This window comes from Erythranthe guttata, chromosome 12 (genome assembly GCF_056151865.1).
Source record: "Erythranthe guttata isolate IM_541 chromosome 12, IM_541, whole genome shotgun sequence".
Lineage (NCBI taxonomy): Eukaryota > Viridiplantae > Streptophyta > Magnoliopsida > Lamiales > Phrymaceae > Erythranthe > Erythranthe guttata.
The window spans coordinates 8,318,483-8,324,362 of NC_142544.1; the positions used below are offsets into that span (position 1 = coordinate 8,318,483).

At 35.0% G+C, this 5,880-nt stretch overlaps 1 pseudogene; it reads right to left on the bottom strand.

The window, feature by feature from the left end:
- Positions 1-4,864: 4,864 nt before the first annotated feature.
- LOC148766381 (putative carboxylesterase 9 pseudogene) lies at positions 4,865-5,248 on the bottom strand (annotated as a pseudogene).
- Positions 5,249-5,880: the final 632 nt, after the last annotated feature.

The following is a 5,880-nucleotide window of genomic DNA, read 5'->3' on the forward strand; positions in this document are numbered from 1 at the left end:
CAAGGGATGATTTAACCGGGTGGAGCAAGTAAGCCTATGTCAATTGACCCATGTTCGAATCCCTTTACAATTGGTCGCTAGGTGGAACTTGTCACACATGGTTAGCCCTATGCAATTTACGTCTCTTGTATGATTTGTAAACTATTATACGGAAGTATATGTTTATTCAGTGCACCTATATGATTGACTACGAGACCTTTGATTACCAACAAAAAAGATCAATAATGCATTCAACGTTATCTCGAAAAGGAAAGGAAAAAACATGTGTTCAACAAAATAAATCTTGACACCAAAAGATAACGATTGAATTAAAAAGAATATTTAAGTATTATCTCTTAATATAGTGTTTGTTATAATCATTGTTGAAGAGTATTTTTTATATTTTTTGGTAATGAATGAACCCGCAAGCAACTATATTGGTGTAGTGGATAAATCGACACTTTCTCATAATACCTTGCAAACCAGGAGATGTGAAACTACACTAAGCTAACCATGTGCGACAAGCTCCACCTTGCGATTGTTGGCAAGGGGATTTGAACCTGATTGTTGAAGAATATTTTATCTTTTATTTCGCAGCATACATAATTAACTTTTACTTTTCTTTAGCGTGCAAGAAAATAGCGAGAGTAACCATTAATAATTTAGGGACGGCGTCTATTTAAAGAGGGTGACAAGGATATGATTTTCCAATGGAGTTAATATTGTAGATTTCCTCAAACTAAATTTAATTAGAACTAAAAAATAATTCTTACTATTATTTAAATAAAAATTATTTCAAAATATAATAGAACCTGATTTTTAAGAAAAAAATTATCCCTAACTTGTCCTTATATTCTAAATACAGCTTCTGTATTTATGTTTCATCAACTCAGATATATTTATCTTCTTTGCTCTCTCTCTCTCCTCATTTAAGGTTGAGTGGTTATGGTGGTTGTGATGGTGGCTATAGTGGGTGGCAGCGGCTACGGATGTAGTGAGGTATGGTTATGGAGGAGGCTATAGTGGGCGGCGGCGGATACGGAGACTGAGGGTATGGTAGGTGGCGGCGGATACATAGACTGAGGGTATGGTTGAGGTGGTTATGAAGGCGGTTAGGACGATGGTGGTTACCATTACGCTGGTCGTGGTTATGCGTTTTAATTTTCTTTCGATCTTTTTTATTTTTGTATTTTTGTTTTCAATTTGTTTTTTAAATTTTTTTTGCAGCATCTATTACTAAATAGAAACTCGATTACAAACTTATCAAAATCCTCTGTGTAATCAGCGTAATACGCTACAAAATTAAGGCAATTCCCTACAAAATTAACGTAATCCACTTTAAAATTAATGTAATACATTATTAGATTATTGAAATCCACTATGAAGCCAACTTAAGTGCTTCATTTTTTGGAGGTCCATTACGCATTTTCAGCACGTACATTTTTTTTTCTTCTGAAATTGTGTTTAGAAATTGTTTTCTTCTGGAATTTAATTTTCCCGCCATTGACTTTGAATATTTTTTTAGCAGTTTGACCACGATAAAATAATATTATTGCTGGCACAATAATAGTATTATGTTTACAATAATATGAAGTAATATTATTGTGGTAATTTTAATATGACTGTCTTGGGGTTGTTTAGTGTCCGAGAGGACTGTTTTTCTTGGACCATAAAATATTCATTTTGATGAGTACAAAATAGTTAAAATTTAATCTCATCCAATACGTTTACTGTACGTGGATCTTTTATTTAGATTTACTTATACTTGTGTTATAATTGACGGATTTTGTGTTTTGTAGGTGAAAAATAAGAATTAGGTGACCATTAAGGAAAAAATATCAAAAAGAAACGAAAAAGTTGCAATTAAAGAAATAAAATCAAATTGGAAGAAGCACGCATCAAGTTTGGCACTGTCCAAAATTTTGACCATATCTTCCTCACCTGAACTCCAAATCACTGGATTCCAGTGGCATTGTAAAGCTAACTTTAATGGCTACAATGTGTATCTATGTATGTGTCCTAGATTCGAATTCTAACAAGGTCAAAAATGGATTCAAAACCGACCAAAGTGCAGACAAAAGTTTCGGACGACCGTTACAATTTTGTACTATAATCTGGGACAACCGTCCCGTGATGCGAAACTAGACAGTACCTACGAAAATTGAGATGAAAGTCCCAAAACGTCCTGGATCTTTGACGGCCGTCCGAGACCCTGAATATCTGCACAATAAGGGAGTTTTAATTGCACAAGGATGCTCTTTCCTTTTGATCAAGTCTTAACCACTATATAAACACATATTAGTGGGATCCAAACACAAAATTTTACACCACAAAACGCCAGAATGATGATCGAAAACTCTATGTGAATTCTATTTTGTTTATAATATGAATTAATAGTAGCTAAATCTTTAATTTATAGGATTTTATTTGAACCCTATGTAAGATTTGTGAACTCAATTCTATGATTTTATACAAGTAATATTTTTTGATTATTTCTTCTACTTGATTTATTAAGTTCATGAACTTGATCACTTTATGTGCTTTATTGTTATTGTTGAATGCAAGAATCGGTTCAACAATTAGAACTTTGGTAGAAGAGCCTCTATTGTGTTATCATTGGAATATAGTTAACCTCTTAGGTAGCATATTTTGAGATTTGTGCTTAATGCTTGCTTCTTGATTGAATTGCGTAGGAATACAGTAATTTAGTCCTGGATAATAGTATCGTAATAGACGCTGAAGCGGGTTATGATTAAATTAGCATCTAAGGTTAGTAATCCATGTTATTTGCTTGCATAATTGAGGGAATTGGGGGATCAATAAGCACATAGGAGGGAAGATAAATTCCTTGGCTCGTTTACTTTGATAATCTGCGTGTTTATTTATTTTTCATGCTATTTAATTTGCGTTTAATATTTTAGTTTAATTTAGTTAATCTTCTCCAAAGTCGACTATGTAGGGCGGGCTTGTACACAATTGATAGAATGTAGCGCTTAGAACTAGATAGTTGATTGTTTCTTGTAGGATCGATATTCGGACATAACTGTCCACTATATTACTTGTACGATACGTGCACTTGCGTGTAGGTATTTTCCACTAACAACGATCTAGTATGAGCTAGTATGACACTAGACAGTTGTACGACCCCAGTAAAAACACATCGACACACGCGTACACGCATTGTACTTCACGTAAATTATGTAATTAACCTTATATCATTAAATCAAAGAATTAAAACATCCATTAAATTTTTACCATTCAAATATATAGTAAAATATATATTATCAAACAACAATAAATTACACGTCAATTCCTAATCTCTCAAGCAGGCCTTTGCCCAAAACTAAAATTTCTAACCCCAAACCACAAGCTTTGTGTAAGGTTTTCTCATTCGGGTGCATCAAACACAATTCTTTGCCCGAATTAGGATACATTTAAACCTCTATAAATTAATACAGTCGGGACCATCAAAATCTCATTAATTTAGCGAAATATTAACTCATCGTTAAATTAATAATTATTAATTTATACATTAATTAATCGCTTATTAATTTATGAAATTATTTTTATTATTATTTTCAATAATTGTATTTATTTTTTATTTTTTTTACATGTATATTATTCATTCTATCATTAGTTCAATGTATTACAGAGTCCATTTTACAAACGGAAGCTCTTAAAGCAACAATGATATAGAACGATTTTATATATGTTGAGTTATGAGAAAACTATATTGAAAGTTTTAACCATGTTAAGAAAAGTGAAGGACGAGATTGATGATAATGTGAACTACAATAATAAACAAGCGACAATAAAATTGTACTGTAATAAGCCTTCAAAGATCTATAAATTAAAATATGTGATGTACCATGTAATTTAAAATATATGGGGCTTCTTAAAATTTTGGAATGTGTATTATCTTATAAATTTAGCGAATTATTAATTTAGCACATTGTCCCCGAGTCGGGACCGGAAAATTTATTATTTAAGCGAGGTTATTAATTTTTCGGGTATTAATTTATCGAGATTCTATTATATATGGCGTTCAAGGAAGAAACGTAGGAAACACGTGACGATGAATTCTAGGTGCTCAGAGTCTTGAAAGTCGAAGGTCTAGATCTCACTTGAGGGAGAAACTAATCCCTCAAAAAGCTTGAAATTGCTGCATGTGTATCCACCTACATCATAAAATGATTCATGCTCATTTCTTCAGGTACGGGTATGTTACACCTGGCGACATTCATGACTTGCTTTTAATAGACAAATTGGGCAGGGAGAAGCCATTGACCGGATTTGGAGGTGTGTTTACTTTCTTCTAGTTCTTATTCTCAATATCGAATTATTGCTTCGCAACAATGAGAAGTGAATATTTTATACAGACCATGGTTATATACTATATACATTGGTGCGAATGACAAAGGAGTCGACGAACCGGATCGTACTAATGGAACAAATGTGAAGAGCAACTGGAAACAACCCGAAGAGATTGTTGCTGCTTCGGCAAGTAATGGAGGGTGTTGCAGAGGTGCTAATGGATTCTCATGCTGCAGAGACGACAATGTTTATCACTACTCTTGTTGTGGCTTACTGTGCGTACTAAACTATTATTATGCCGACCGCTTTGTGTGAGAAAAATTGAAATAAGATCGAAAATCGAGGTATTTGATATTTTAATGGGATAATTAGCAATACCCCCCTCATCTAGGTAAATGAGTTAAGAAAAACCCCCCTCCCAAAAATAATTAGAGAAAACCCCCTTACCTAATATTCTACCCAAATATTATTTAATAATTCCCAAACCACCCTCTCACTCTTATCTCTTCTCTCTCTTTCTCTCTCTCTCCTCTTTCTCTCGCACACATAAAAACACACACACACACACAAATTAGCGAGAAATCTCAACAGGAGAAAGCTCGCTCTTCGTCCGCTTCTTCCCTCCGAAGAACGGCTGGTTCAGGACGACTCCGGCGACTCTCATCGGCGGCGGCTTCATCTCCATCATCCGGAGCGCGGTGTTGAACACGATGTTGGCGCCGCAGCTCACGCCGTACAGGTAGCACCGATCTAGGTCGCCGTGGTCGCGGATCCACTTGTCGCCGCGGTCGGCGGCCTGGCTCTTCACCCACAGGACGGCGTCCATCGCGTCGTCGTACTGCGATGGGAGGCGGCTCTTCGGCGCGATCCGGAACTCGACGGAGACGACGATGGCGGAGACGTCGACGGAGAGGCGGTTGCAGGTCTCGTGGTTCAAGGCGTCGGAGATGGTCATCTGGATCCAGCCGCCGGCGTGGAAGAAGAGTAATCCGACGTCGTTTTATATTACGATTTTTATGAGGCTTTAATTAGTTATAGTGGGCTGTGTCAACTTAAATCTTTAACCATATATATGGAACTTAAACCTAAATCGACTATGTACATGTTCATAGTCGATTAAGCTAATCGACTATGTTCTGGTATTCGATTAGGGTTGATCGACTCCTGTTTTTTTTATTTTTTTTTGGATTTCTTGTTTATTGTTTCAATTGTATAAATCATTTATAACGTTTGTATATATTTTTTTCTTTCTAAAATATAGTTGATTTTGCATTTTTTCGCAGTTGTAATTTGTTATGTTTAGTAGCAGATTCTTAATCGACTATGCTTCATCATAGTCGATTAATACACCTGATATAGAAAAAAAAATTAAAAAAACAAAAAAAAATTAAATAATTAAATAATTTCCTTAATCGACTATGAAGCATAGTCGATTAAGGCTTAATCGACTATGCTTCATAGTCGATTAAGAAAAAAAAACGGAAAAAAAAAAAAAAAAAAAAAAAAAATTGCTGAGCGTGACCCAGTGATGATGTGGCGGATGGGGACAAAGCTGGAAAGCATAATGGCTGAAAATGGGTGTGGACT